Raw genomic sequence first — 16,241 nt, 5'->3', positions numbered from 1 at the left:
CTTGGGACTCTGGTTGCTATGGGTTACCTATCCCCTTTTCCTTTGTGCTGCTGTCCAATATAGACATTTTGGAGTGTGGGAGTTGCAGGTCCAAAGGAATACAGTGATTTGTGGAATAGTTGTATCGACCGCTCAGCTTCATGCACATGTAAGGCTTCGTTCACACCTGCATCAGAGGTAGCGCCGGGAGATTTTCCACTAAATTTGCTAAATTCCACTAAAACCCCAGAGAGAATAATAACATGGCGCATTATTTCATCCTGGAAAATGCCACACGGAAACCAAACGGATCCCATTATAGTCAATGGGGCGTGTTCGGTGCTCCTCGGCTCCGTCATGAGGCGGATCTGTTCGTCACTGAATTTAATTTTCCTGATCAGATAACAAAGCAGGAAAATTGAACCCACAGTGATAATGTGAAGAAAGGCTAATGGCGCATTCACGTAGCCGTAAGTGCATTTCAGTCGCATTAATACGTGTATTTATGTGACCGAAAATCGCTCACTCCTGTGTATTTCGCCAGCTCCTGCGGGATTTTGTGCATGCAATTGTAGTGTATATTTGGGCGCGCAGTATAATACGCAGAAGGGCCCATGTATTCACTGCGCAAATACGTAGATTTCCTGCATATTTGTGCTGCCCATTCCCTTCAATGCCTTATTGTGATGGGTAATGCGCACCAAAATAGGACATGCTGCTAAATATCGTATGAAAAAGTGCGCTCGTGAACAAACCCATTGAAATCAATGGGTTCTCTTCACTACATATTACAAGTGTAAAAGTTGCGCACATAATACGGTCGTCTGAAGGAGCTCTAAAGGACCTTTTACACACAACGATTATTGCTCAAATCCATCTTTTGAGCGATAATCCTTGAGTGTAAATGTGCGCACATCGTGCACTTTTCGTCTATCCCTGACTTCAGGTCCGCATAATATCCTCGTCCCTCAGGACAATAGGATAAGACAGACCACACGCTGTGATCTCTGCGGGCATTCTTTAACAGCCGCTGTGCCACTGGAGAACAATAGCAATGTATTTAGAGAACAGACCACCCACTGTTCTCTAAATACATGCAAATGAAGTAATAAAGGACTGATTTAGCCCATTAGTACCTATGCAAAATAATCGCTCAGAACTGTCAGTTTTTGACAAATTTTGAGCGATCAACTTTGGGTGTAAATGCACCTTGGGGCTGCATTCAGACGAACGTATATCGGCTCGGTTTTCACGCCGAGCCGATATACGTTGTCCTCATCTGCAGGGGGGGGGGGAAGAGCCAGGAGCAGGAACTGAGCTCCCACCCCCTCTCTGCCTTCTCTACGCCCCTCTGCACTATTTGCAATGGGGAGAGGCGGGGCGTGGGTGGGGCTAATTCTTGGAACTTAGCCCCACCCCCGGCCCGCCTCTCCCATTGCAAATAGTGCAGAGGGGCGGAGAGGAGGCAGAGAGGGGGCGGGAGCTCAGTTCCTGCTCCTGGCTCTTCCATCCTCCCCCCCCCCCCTGCACACGAGGACAATGTATATCGGCTCGGCATGAAAACCGAGCCGATATACGTTCGTCTGAATGCAGCCTAAAGGCTGGTTTAGACACAACGATTATCGCAAAAAAATCTTTTGAGTGATTTTTGAGTGACAATTGTGTGCTTTTTGCAAGGTGATCACTCAAACGTTGAGCGATCACCTTGTGCTCCAAGCGGGGGATGCAGAAGACAAGCCAGAGCGCAGGGTCTGTGACAGGGACACATCGGGTGCAGCACACCGGCAATGGCTAACATAGTAAGGCTCACTGTGCTTCTAGGACCTTAAAATCTTCCGCCAATCGGGAGCTAGGGGTGTGAGAGAAGCGTTCCCCCTGTCAAGCCCCTAGCTTCCAGTGGTGTCAAGATACACTAATACCAGATCACTGTATATAGTAAACTTCATTGTCGGTCTCAATACTTCTGTCAGTGACGCTGGAATGATGGTTTAGTTTCCTTCTGTTCTCTCTTCTCCTGCACGATTTATCAGATAATTTATGACCACAACAGTTTATCTTTGTTGTTCCCATAAATTAGCTGAAAAGAACTCGCCAGAGAGAAGAGATAAGGGCTAAAAAGTCCAGGTATCTGTGCAGTAGTTTGGGAGAAACTTGCATTTTATTAGTAGCAGCCAGACACAGAGGTAGTCCTGGATATTCCTGAACCGCAGGCTAGCCACACTCACTCCGCACTCAAGTCATTGATTGAAAACTGTCTGCTTATTACTGTGAATAGTGAGAGAGCTGCCAATCAAATTGGGGCTTATGAAACAGTTTGTCAAAGCTCTCGACACTGACTCAGCAGCCTTCAAACACCTAGAAGACCTCTTTCTGAGGCCAAAGGTCGGGGTTTTCATTGGACAACAGGTAAAGAAGCTCATCAAGTGCACTGAATTCCCAAAGAAGTAGACCAGAAAGGAAAATGCAGCTTGGAACAGCTTTGTGGCAGCAGTTAAAGGTTTCCTTGGGAATCACAAGGCCCACAACTATGTGACACTGGTTGACAGTGTGGTTAGGAATAGAGATGAGCGAGCGTACTCGGAAAAGCACTACTCGCTCGAGTAATGTGCTTTATCCGAGTATCGCTGTGCTCGTCCCTGAAGATTCGGGTGCCGCTGCGGCTGACAGGTGAGTCGCAGCGGGGAGCAGGGGAGAGCGGGCGGGAGAGAGGGAGAGAAAGATCTTACCTCCGTTCCTCCCCGCTCTCCCCTGCAGCTCCCCGCTCCGTGCCGGCACCCGAATCTTCAGACCCGAGCACAGCGATACTCGGATAAAGCACATTACTCGAGCGAGTAGTGCTTTTCCGAGTACGCTCGCTCATCCCTAGTTAGGAACTATGGCAAGATGGGTTGCAGGATGTCTCTAAAACTCCATATCCTTGATGCTCACTTGGATCACTTCAAGCTGAACATGGGAGAATACTGCGAGGAGCATGGCGAACGCTTCCACCAAGATATTATGGCCTTTGAACGTCGATACCAAGGACAGTACAACAAGAGCATGATGGGAGACTACATATGGGGACTAATTCAGGAAAGTGGTGTGCAGTGCAATCGTAAATCTAGAAAAACCACACATTTCTAAATATTGTCTTTGTTTGGAAGTATAAATAAACATTACTTTTGATGCAGATGTTGTCTGTTTATAAAAATAATTTGTTACGTATATGGGGATATGCAAAATATAAAACTCATTCTCCTGAGCACAAAAGCAAACTTTGGAAGGTATAATGGCCATTTTCTAAACTTTTTAGACATAAGAAATCAGGAAATAACATTCACTTGCCAAGGACAAAAAGTGTGTTACATAGTATTATATGCCAGTCCAGCCACACTGATGGTTATCCTATTGAGACTTAGACTGCAGTGTCTATATGCCATGACAGGTAGAAGCTGCAGCAGACAAATGGTGTAAAATGTTTAATTAAACCCTACTTCAAAAAATGATTGATGGCCCAAAATGCAAGCATTTAAGAGAAAAAAAATTGCCAACCCCCAAAGTTGTCTGTAACCTTTATGGGTACGGTCACTTGAAGCGGTAACCGCAAGCGGCTGAATCACCCGCCCATCCATGGTAGCTGATAGTGGTGGTACGATTGTGCAGCCATTGGCTATCACTGGTGGCTCGAGGTTTCTAAAGCAGGCTGTACCCCAATAATGTTAGAAATACAGGGTACAAATTGTTCAGAATACATATTTCGTTTATAGGACTCATTCATATGATGAGGTCAAATGGCAATTTATTACTGCAAAATCTGGCAAAAAAATTTTCTGTAAAATCACAGCAGAAACCACAATTTAGTGGCAATGGTAGCAAAAATCATGATTGCCAGGTATACATATATATGGGGAAGAATCAAGAAGAAAATTTCGGCTTTTGCTTGTTCATTGGCTGATCGATGCAACTTCACATAACTGGACGATCTTATGAACGTTCATGTCCGCTCATTGGATCATGGGAAAAAAAGTTTATAAAAGGATATTCCAGGACTTTTTTCTTGTGATTAGTGGGAATTTACAGCCCGCGGGGCTGCTGTCACTGCTGTCGGCTTTTGAAGCAGAAAGCACTGACCATAGCACAGTGGCCTGGGTTGGTATTGCAAGTGCAGCTCCCATTGAATTCAGTGGGAGCTGGGCCTGCAATATCAACCTAGGCCACTGTGCTGACCACAATGACAGTGACCCAAGGAATCAGCTGATTGGTGGGCCCCCAACGATCATCTATTGATGGCCTTTTGGTCATCAATAGAGAAAATTTTTAAAAGTCTTGGAATACCCCTTTAAGTGACAGCGTACATACTTTTGTATGTGATGCCTGTATTTAGTGACTACGTGCGTATGTATACATCAAATGTGTACAGCATGTGTGTGCATCTGTGGATGTAGTGAATGTTTTTGTGTGTGCATGCATATATGTTGTAAATGGGAAGATGGAACAATGCACAGTGCCACCTAGTGGAAGGCAGCATTCCTGCAAGTCAATTGCAAACTTTTTAACATGTTTAGGCTTATATTCCTAGTCATTGTTACAAGGCTTGTTCAATGACCTAACATCAACTTGCAAGACAATTGCCTTCCAATAGGTGGCGCTGTAGAGGCATTTTTCCATCTTCACAGTTGCATACATTTTGACAGGCAGCCAGTGCAGTGATTGGCACAGGGAGGAAGCATGAGTATAGCAGCTGGACAAAAAGATAAGCTTGGCTGCTGCATAAAGGATGGATTGCGAAGGGGAAGTTTAGTGTATTATCTTGCACTAATCAAGCCGAGAGTAGATAAGGGCATTTGTACAGAACAAGCTTTTGAACCTCCTGTCACCCTATTTCTTTAAAGTCTATAAGCTCTTGCAAGCGGGGCCCTCACCTCTATTGTTCAAGCTACTAATACTGCATGTTATGTTTTATTTTGTGTATTGTATTTCTGAATTATTAAACACTATATAAATAAAGATAATTTCCCACAAGAGAGTGCATGTGTTTAGAAGTTTCCTCACTAGCTGCTTTCCACCAATGGGAAAACCATACCCTTCCTGACCAACATACATGTTCGTATTATTTGGACATTGTACTGTATGGCTGGTTGCTATTAACCCCTTTAGGACATGGCCTATTTTGGGCTTAAGGATGCAACGATTTTTTGGAGATTTTTTTTATTTCCACTTTTCAAGAGCCATAACTTTATTTTTCTGCCTTTTTTGGCGTGGTGAACTATATTTTTTATTGGTACCATTTTTGGGTGCATATAATGTATTGTAAAACTTTTATTATTATTTTTTTGAGAGCAGGGCGAGAAAACGCACCAATTCTGCCATTGTTTTTTTAATAGAATCAATCAAAGAGCATAAAATCGATTACAAAAATACCAAAATAGTTTTTTTCACTTTTGTACATCAAAAACCCTTTTCTTTTGGAAATTATAATTCTTTTTGCATAGTTGCATTCAAAGCCGCATAACTTTATTTTTCCATGGTCGAAGCTTGTTTTTTGCATCACAAGCTGCAGCTTTTATTTTTACTATTCTTGGGTACATATGGCTTTTTTGATCGCTTTTATTGAGCTTTTTGGGAGGTAAAATGACTAAAATAAGCATTTTTCCTCCTTTTTTTACGTTTTTTGCTGCGCAGGATAATTAGTGTGCTCAAATTATATCACAGGTCGTTACGTACACAATGATACCGCATGGGGTTTTTCTTAAATTTTTAACTTTTTTCATATAAATAGGGGAAAATGGGCAAAAAAGGTTTGTTTCATTTTTTTTAATGTTTTTTCTTTGTACACTATTTTTTTGCTTTAGGTCTCTGAAGGGGACGTGTTCCATAGCAGCTATGATCGCTATCGTAATACATTGCAGGACTTCTGTTCTGCAATGCCTTTTTTAGCTGGTTATAGCAATCGTAGGCAATGGCAAAGCAGGACGCCTGTAGCTGGCATCCTGTTGCCATGGCAACCCGTCGACCGTCCCCAATTAAACTGGCAGGGCCTGATGACGTCATAGAGGGAGCGCGCTCCCTCTGTGACCCCTTTACATGCTGTGATCTACATAGATCGTGGCGCATAAGGTGTTAACAGAGGGGGTCGCTGTCCCAATGCACCTCCGCTGTTGCAGCGGGAGGCCGGCTATCAATAACAGCCGGCTTCCGATGCCACGGGATATGAAGAGATCCACATGACGTAAGGTTACATTTTGTGGTGGGAAGGGGTTAAGGTAGGTCATGTTGATAAATTTTAGTTATGCAGTATGATAGCCTAGTTTAGGTGTAGAACAAAATGTATTCCTTGGCTTCTGGTATGGCAGTAGAGGTAACTGGTAACCAGTGCTATGCCTTGTAATGCCATATTGATATATGTGTTACATGCACTTTATTATAGGCACTGTACTTTTAAAGGGGTTGTCCAGTTGTAAACTACTAATGGTCTATCCTTAGGATAGGTCATCAATAGTAGATTGACCAGGGTCTGCTGCATGAGATCCTCACCAATCAGGGCTGGTGTTTGTACACATCAGCTTTTTAGAAGAGACCTGACAATCTTATGCCAAAATGGACTGATATTTGGAACTGTTCATATTTCCCTCCACCTTGACTAAAGCCCCAGCAGCAGAAAACCAGCCCCAAAGTATAATGCTGTCTCCACCATCTTCACTACGGTATTATGGTATCTTGATGCCACCAGGAAGAACTGGTGGAATCAAGATTGACAGGGGGGTGACGCCCCCTGTACCTGATTGGCTGCATAGCTGGATGAGCTGCAGGTTCTGGCAGCCCAGTAAGCTCATGCTGAGGCTGCAATCCAGGGAGGGCTTCACCTCCATTCCTTCTCGAGGCACACATTGGCCCAGGTGAAACCCCTCCCCATCGAGCGGCCAGAACAAGGCTCTCCACTGCAATCCAGGACAGGTGAAACCCCTCCCCCGCCGGCCGCCCAGAATAATGCACCCCGCTCTGTGTTACAGCTTAGGGCGGGGTGGGCATGAGGGAGGCCATAGGCCCATGAACCGCCCTTGCTGCTGAAGGTGCTCCCCCCCACCCCCCGGTTGGCATCAGCGAGGACACAGCGCTGGGCCGTACAGCAGGGAGGCAGCAGCGGAGGGCGAGACTTTCTGACATGTGCCCCCCGCACACTGCATTAGGAGAGCAGGTAGCCAACATCGGCCCACAGACAGCGGAAGGACGACGACAGTTGGGAGGCCGGGGGACAGCCGCTTAGCTGCTGTAACAGCACTGAAGCTGAGCGGCGGCTAACAGACACCAAGCCCTCCTCACGGACTTACTACGGAGCTTCCCCATGCAGTTTACCTCCTTCCAGGACCATAGCTTCTTGAGCCAAATCGGGAGCTAGGTATGAGAGACGCATTCCTCCTGTCAAACCTCTAGCTTCCGGTGGCGTCAAGATACAATAATACCCTTCACTACTGGAATGGTGCTCTTCTGGTGATGCGCAGTGTTGGCTTTGTGCCAAACATAGCTTTGGGAATTATGTTCAACCTTGGTCTCATGAGACCATAACACGTTCTCCATCAGACTTTTGGCAGACTTGATATAGGTTTTGGCTTGGATGTTCTTCTTTGTTAGAAAAGGCTTCAGTCTTCCCACCTTACTCCACAGCCCAGATATACAAAGAATACAGGAGATGGTTGTCACATGCACGACACAACCATGTCTTGCCAGAAATTCCTGCAGCATCTTTAATCCCTTCCCACTATAGGACGTACAGTTACATCTTGCCAAGGTTGGGGTATGTATGAAGAGAGATCGCACAGCTATCTTTTTTCATACAATGCGGGTGCAGGCTGTATATTACAGCTGACACCCGGCGGCAACAGCTGCAATCGACCGCACGGCCGATCGCGGCTGATATACCTTTAAATGCTGCTGTCAGTTCTAAGAGCATAAAAAGGTAGCTATCTTTCATAGTAAAGAGCAAGCAGATTTTAAATTTCTTGGGCCCTCCACGGCTCCTGCGCATATGCACAGAAGCCGGGGAAGGTCCATAAAGGATGATTGCGCCCGAGGTTCAAATGCGGAAGCCGCCTGTAAGAAATTTCATCTCCCTCACTGATTGCATCGATGATGGGATATCAAACTTGAACTTTTTTTTAACTTTTATGTGATCACCATTCTCTATTGGATAACGGCGATCAAGTGACTGGGGACTGCTCACCGTGGCCCTCGGTCTATGCGCCAGGCTCTTGGCTACCTTTAGTAGTCAGGAGCAAGAAGATTTTAAATTTCCTGGGCCATCCCCGGCTTCTGCGCTTGCGTCCATCAGCTGAGACACAGTATTGGGTGCAGGCATAGATCAGGAGGGCTACATAAGGTCCATTTACACACACAGATGATCGCTCAAAAATCATCAGAAACTGAAAGTTTTGAGCGATCATTTTGCATAGGTACAAATGAGCGGTATCTTGAGGCCACCGGAAGCTAGAGGTTTGACAGGAGGAACGCTCCTGTCAGACCCCTAGCTCCTGATTGGCTCAAGAATCAAAGGTCTTGGAAGGAGGTACAAGCCGAAGACGCTAGTAAAATTGCAGGGGAGCTGAAGTAGGACCCATGCTGCAGGAGGAGTGGGACCCGGGGACGGCAGTGACAGCGCTCCCGCCTGCTTAACCACTGGGGGAGCAGAAGCGGCTTGCAACTTTTCCATTGCTGCAGTAGTGGTACCCGGGGACACCAGCGGCGACGCGACTAGCAGCTCTCCCAGATGCTGTGTCCGCAGGGGGAGTGGCAGCGAAGACTACTGTGCCGATGCTAAGTGAGTGGGAGCAGGGGATAGCAGCGGGGACGCCACTCACACCGCTCCCGCCTGGTTCGGCCGCAGGGGGAGCAGCCAGTGCTGGGGAGGGGTGGGAACGGACTGTCAGCAGTGAGGCATAGGAAAAGCAGCATCCGGCAATTTGTGGCAGGGATGGCGGGTTAGGGTTAGGGATAAATGTAACAGTAAGCCTTATACTGTAACAGTAAGGCTAACTGTTACACTTACCCCTCACCCTAACCCTCCATCCCTGTCCGTAATCACTGCAGCTGCAGCATGAGTTTAGTAAGCTGGCAGGACCTGCAGCCCATGGAGCTCTACAGCCAATCAGCTACAGGGGCGTCACCCCCCCCCCCCCCCCCCCTTCCCTGTCAATCTTGACTCCACCAGTTCTTCCTGGTGGCCTCAAGATACAATAATACCCTAATGAGCTAATCAGCCCTTCAGTACTTCATTTGCATGTATTTAGAGAACAGCGGGTGGTCTGTTCTCTAAATATAGCACTACTGTTCTGCAGTGGGACAGCAGCTGTTAAAGAATATTATCAGTGCTGCCTGCGGAGAACTCAACGTGCGGAGGTCCTCTTATTAGGGACGAGCATTTCATGCTGACTTGAAGTCAGCGATGAACAAAAAATGCACAGTAAGTGCATGATAGGCAAACATTTACGCACAACAATTATTACTCAAAAGATGGCTTTTAAGCATATTTTGAGCGATAATCGTTGTGTGTAAAAGGACCTGTAGTGACCAAGCCGGTTTGCGCCTTAATGACCAGGCCAAATTTTGGAAATCTGACATGTTACACTTTAACATAGAATAACGCCGTAACATTGTTTTTTCTCCACATATTGTACTTCATTTAAGTGGTAAAAATAGACCAATAGAATTTGTGTATATTTATTAAAAGCGACGAAATTGGGAAAAATATATATTTCCATCTCTTTACTTCATTCTGGATGCACATTTGAAAAGCTTTTGTTTTTTTAACCATTTAGGAGACATACAAATTTAACATTAAGTTATCATCATTTTGAGGAACATTTTGTTTTTCTACACCAAGCCAAGATTGCAAAGGCTCATAGGTGTTAGAATGATAAATACCCCGATTTTAAAAACTACACCCCTTAATATATTTACTGAGGGGTGTCATCAGTATTTTGACCCCACAGGTTTTTTCTGTTTTTTTGAGGAGTTAATGCAATTTAGGGTAGAAAAAAAAAAATCATCTTTTTGCAAATAAGTCATTTTAAAGGCAGTTTTTTTTCTCTATAGTGCACATGAAAAAAAAGAGGATTTACTCCCCAAAATGGATACCCTTGTTTGTCCTGTGTGCAGAAACATACCCGTTGTGGCCCTAATAGTATGTCCGTATGCACAACGGGGCCCAAACTAAAAAGAGCAACTGGTGGCTTTCAGAACAGACATTTTGCTTGAAGGTGTTTCAGGCCCCATTGCACACGTTGACAGCTCTAGAGCAGCCAAAACGATGGAGAACCCCCACAAATGACCCCATTTTGAAAACTAGACCCCTTGACAAGTTCATCTAGGGGTGTACTGCGTATTTTGACACCACAGTTTTTGAATAAATCTAAGCAAAGCAGAAGGAAAAAAATTACGTTTTTCATTTTTTGGTAATTGTGTCAATTTAAAAAGGGTTTGTTGTACAGCACACATATGAATGAAGACTTTGATCCCAAAACAGATCCCTCTGTTTGTTCTGTGTTCAGAAACATACCCATTGTAACCCCAATCTGCTTACAGGACACATAGCTAGGCCTATAATGGAGGGAACACCCATTGGATTTTAAAGCACAACTGAATAATTTCCAGGCCCCATTGCACACTTGTGCAGAAAAAAAAATTAGACTCCCTACAATTTGGCATTCCCTAAATTTTAGATAAAAGCCATAATGTAAACTGTGGGGTATGTTTGAAGACAGGGGTAATTATGGAGGCTGGTTGGTATGAGCACATGGGGCAATAAAACAGGGTATCCGTACTCCTCTTCTATGGCACTTTTTGGGCGGTATTTCTTGACCTCAGTGGCAGGGATGGGGTGTAAAAAGTGGCGCTCTGTGAGGCTTCGTAAGCTTGCTGAGGTGTGGCGGTCTCACACAAAAGTCGCTCAACAAGCTGCTCCTGGAACTGCAGGAAGGCAAACATTCCCGGGGCTTCTTGTAAATTACGTATTACAGGTAGCGCTCTGAATAATGCAGGGTTCACACGCCCGGATGTAGAATAAGCTAGCGGAAGCCGGCAGTGGATCCCAGCTGTGAGCTCGGGCGTTGCCCCGCATATGGCCCTGTAATGTACTGTGCATAACTGCATACTCACAAGGTGGTCATGCGCAGCACACCTTTTTTTGTTTGCATTTCCCACGATGACTCAGGTACCCACAGACTGTACACAATGTATTTGCGTATGGGCTCTGGGTATATCCGCGACCATACAGCACAATCAGCTCTATGTTGCGGATATCTGTGTGAAAATAGAACATGCTGTGTTGTTTCTTGCGAGTGGATTACATAATTCCAATCCGATGTTAGCGGAATTGTGTAATCCAATTATTTCGACTGATCCGTGTATCAAACGTTTGCAGAATCTGCAATTCCAATCCGGTCGTGTGAGACCGGCCTAAGGTAGATCGCTACTAGAGATGAGCGAACGTACTCGTCCGAGCTTGATATTCGTTCGAGTATTAGCGTGTTTGAGATGCTCGTTACTAGAGGCGAGCACCATGCGATGTTCGAGTTACTTTGACTTTCATCTCTGAGACGTTAGCGCGCTTTTCTGGCCAATTGAAAGACAGGGAAGGCATTACAACTTCCCCCTGCGACGTTCAAGCCCTATACCACCCCCCTGCAGTGAGTGGCTGGCGAGATCAGGTGTCACCCGAGTATATAAATCGGCCCCTCCCGCGGCTCGCCACAGATGCATTCTGACAGAGATAAGGGACAGTGCTGCTGGTGCCGGAGCTGCTATAGGGAGAGCGTTAGGAGTTATTTTAGGCTTCAAGAACCCCAACGGTCCTTCTTAGGGCCACATCTGACCGTGTGCAGTACTGTTGAAGCTGCTTTTAGCAGTGTTGCACAATTATTTTTTTTTGTATATTGGGCGTGCAGAGCATTGCGTCCGCAGTCTGCAGTCATTGTACAGAGTATAGGGCCAGTACTGGTGAGGCAGGGAAAGAGATATTCAGCCTATATAGGCAGTGGGCTTTTTCCCAAAAATTGGGGAAAAATACTATATTTGGGCTGCCTGTGACCGTCTTCAGTTTACTGCATGTCTGCTGGGGGTAGTAGTCCTAATTAATACGCAGCTAAGCGTTACAGCAGGCTTGCGCAAAATTGTTTCCTGGATCTGCTGTCTCTGTTACATCAGCGCCGTCATCCCGCCAGAGGGAAACCGTATACATAATATTATACACTGCCTACAGTATCTATCTGCTGGGGGTAGTAGTCCTAATTAATACGCAGCTAAGCGTTACAGCAGCCTTGCGCAAAATTGTTTCCTGGATCTGCTGTTTCTGTTACATCAGCGCCGTCATCCCGCCAGAGGGAAACAGTATACAAAATATTATACGCTGCCTACAGTATCTATCTGCTGGGGGTAGTAGTCCTAATTAATACGCAGCTAAGCGTTACAGCAGGCTTGCGCAAAATTGTTTCCTGGATCTGCTGTCTCTGTTACATCAGCGCCGTCATCCCGCCAGAGGGAAGCAGTATACATAATATTATACGCTGCCTACAGTATCTATCTGCTGGGGGTAGTAGTCCTAATTAATACGCAGCTAAGCGTTACAGCAGGCTTGCGCAAAATTGTTTCCTGGATCTGCTGCGTGTTCCGTAAGGGAAGTCAGCCTCCAACCACAGGCCAATAAGCGGCACATTTAATTACAGCGTTCTGTTTCTGCACTACTGGTAATACAGCATGCTGAGGGGTAGGGGTAGGCCTAGAGGACGTGGACGCGGGCGAGGACGCGGAGGCCCAAGTCAGGGTGTGGGCACAGGCTGAGCTCCTGATCCAGGTGTATCGCAGCCGACTGCTGCGGGATTAGGAGAGAGGCACGTTTCTGGCGTCCCCACATTCATCTCACAATTAATGGGTCCACGCGGTAGACCTTTATTAGAAAATGAGCAGTGTGAGCAGGTCCTGTCGTGGATGGCAGAAAGTGCATCCAGCAATCTATTGACCACCCAGAATTCTGCGCCGTCCACTGCTGCAACTCTGAATCCTCTGGCTGCTGCTCCTCCTTCCTCCAGCCTCCTCACTCCATTACAATGACACATTCTGAGGAGCAGGCAGACTCCCAGGAACTGTTCCCGGGCCCCTGCCCAGAATGGTCAGCAATGGTTCCTTTCCCACCGGAGGAGTTTGTCGTGACCAATGCCCAACCTTTGGAAAGTTCCCGGGGTCCGGGGGATGAGGCTGGGGACTTCCGGCAACTGTCTCAAGAGCTTTCAGTGGGTGAGGAGGACGATGACGATGAGACACAGTTGTCTATCACTCAGGTAGTAGTAATTGGAGTAAGTCCGAGGGAGGAGCGCACAGAGGATTCGGAGGAAGAGCAGCAGGACGATGAGGTGACTGACCCCACCTGGTTTGCTACGCCTACTGAGGACAGGTCTTCAGAGGGGGAGGCAAGTGCAGCAGCAGGGCAGGTTGGAAGAGGCAGTGCGGTGGCCAGGGGTAGAGGCAGGGCCAGACCGAATAATCCACCAACTGTTTCCCAAAGCGCCCCCTCGCGCCATGCCACCCTGCAGAGGCCGAGGTGCTCAAAGGTCTGGCAGTTTTTCACTGAGAGTGCAGACGACCGACGAACAGTGGTGTGCAACCTTTGTCGAGCCAAGATCAGCCGGGGAGCCACCACCACCAGCATGCGCAGACATATGATGGCCAAGCACCCCACAAGGTGGGACGAAGGCCGTTCACCGCCTCCGGTTTGCACCGCTGCCTCTCCCCCTGTGCCCCAACCTGCCACTGAGATCCAACCCCCCTCTCAGGACACAGGCACTACCGTCTCCTGGCCTGCACCCACACCCTCAACTTCGCTGACCTCGGCCCCATCCACCAATGTCTCTCAGCGCACCATCCAGCCGTCGCTAGCGCAAGTGTTGGAGCGCAAGTACGCCGCCACGCACCCGCACGCTCAAGCGTTAAACGTGCACATAGCCAAATTGATCAGCCTGGAGATGCTGCCGTATAGGGTTGTGGAAACGGAGGTTTTCAAATGTATGATGGTGGCGGCGGCCCCGCGCTACTCAGTTCCCAGTCGCCACTACTTTTCCCGATGTGCCGTCCCAGCCCTGCACGACCACGTCTCCCGCAACATTGTACGCGCCCTCACCAATGCGGTTACTGCCAAGGTCCACTTAACAACGGACACGTGGACAAGCACAGGCGGGCAGGGCCACTATATCTCCCTGACGGCACATTGGGTGAGTTTAGTGGAGGCTGGGACAGAGTCAGAGCCTGGGACCGCTCACGTCCTATCCACCCCCAGAATTGCGGGCCCCAGCTCGGTTGTGGTATCTGCGGGGGTGTATGCTTCCTCCACTAAACCACCCTCCTCCTCCTCCTACGCAACCTCTGTCTCGCAATCAAGATGTGTCAGCAGCAGCAGCAGAGCATCGCCAGCAGTCGGTGTCGCGCGGCGTGGCAGCACAGTGGTGGGCAAGCGTCAGCAGGCCGTGCTGAAACTACTCAGCTTAGGAGATAAGAGGCACACGGCCCACGAACTGCTGCAGGGTCTGACAGAGCAGACCGACCGCTGGCTTGCGCCGCTGAGCCTCCAACCGGGCATGGTCGTGTGTGACAACGGCCGTAACCTTATGGCGGCTCTGCAGCCTCACGCACGTGCCATGCCTGGCCCACGTCTTTAATTTGGTGGTTCAGCGCTTTCTGAAAAGCTACCCATGCTTGTCAGACCTGCTCGGAAAGGTGCGCCGGCTCTGCGCACATTTCCGCAAGTCCCACACGGACACTGCCACCCTGCAACATCGGTTTCATCTGCCAGTGCACCGACTGCTGTGCGACGTGCCCACACGGTGGAACTCTACGCTCCACATGTTGGCCAGGCTCTATGAGCAGCGTAGAGCTATAGTGGAATACCAACTCCAACATGGGCGGCGCAGTGGGAGTCAGCCTCCTCAATTCTTTACAGAAGAGTGGGCCTGGTTGGCAGACATCTGCCAGGTCCTTGGAAACTTTGAGGAGTCTACCCAGATGGTGAGCGGCGATGCTGCAATCATTAGCGTCACCATTCCTCTGCTATGCCTCTTGAGAAGTTCCCTGCAAAGCATAAAGGCAGACGCTTTGCGCTCGGAAACAGAGGCGGGGGAAGACAGTATGTCGCTGGATAGTCAGAGCACCCTCCTGTCTATATCTCAGGGCGTTGAGGAGGAGGAGGAGGGGGAGGAGGATGAGGAGGGGGAAGAGACAGCTTGGCCCACTGCTGAGGGTACCCATGCTGCTTGCCTGTCATCCTTTCAGCGTGTATGGCCTGAGGAGGAGGAGGAGGATCCTGAAAGTGATCTTCCTAGTGAGGACAGCCATGTGTTGCGTACAGGTACCCTGGCACACATGGCTGACTTCATGTTAGGATGCCTTTCTCGTGACCCTTGCGTTACACACATTCTGGCCACTACGGATTACTGGGTGTACACACTGCTCGACCCACGGTATAAGGAGAACCTTTCCACTCTCATACCCGAAGAGGAAAGGGGTTCGAGAGTGATGCTATACCACAGGACCCTGGCGGACAAACTGATGGTAAAATTCCCATCCGACAGCGCTAGTGGCCGAAGGCGCAGTTCCGAGGGCCAGGTAGCAGGGGAGGCGCGGAGATCAGGCAGCATGTACAGCGCAGGCAGGGGAACACTCTCTAAGGCCTTTGACAGCTTTCTGGCTCCCCAGTCAAGGCTGAGTCAGCGGGAGCACTGTAAAAGGATGGTGAGGGAGTGCGTAGCCGATCGCACGACCGTCCTCCGTGACGCCTCTGCCCCCTACAACTACTGGGTGTCGAAGCTGGACACGTGGCCTGAACTCGCGCTGTATGCCCTGGAGGTGCTTGCTTGTCCTGCGGCTAGCGTCTTGTCAGAGAGGGTGTTTAGTGCGGCTGGGGGAATCATCACAGATAAGCGTACCCGCCTGTCAACCGACAGTGCCGACAGGCTTACACTCATCAAGATGAACAAAGCCTGGATTTCCCCAGACTTCTCTTCTCCACCAGCGGACAGCAGCGATACCTAAACAATACGTAGGCTGCACCCGCGGATGGAAGCATTGTTCTCTATCACCATCAAAAACGTGGACCTTTTAGCTTCATCAATCTGTGTATAATATTCATCCTCCTCCTCCTGCTCTTCCTCCTGAAACGTGACGTAATCACGCCGAACGGGCAATTTTTCTTAGGCCCACAAGGCTGTCATATAATTTTTGTAAACAATTTTTATACGTTTCAATGCTCA

Source organism: Eleutherodactylus coqui, chromosome 2 (genome assembly GCF_035609145.1).
Source record: "Eleutherodactylus coqui strain aEleCoq1 chromosome 2, aEleCoq1.hap1, whole genome shotgun sequence".
NCBI lineage: Eukaryota > Metazoa > Chordata > Amphibia > Anura > Eleutherodactylidae > Eleutherodactylus > Eleutherodactylus coqui.
This window is presented reverse-complemented; position numbering follows the sequence as displayed.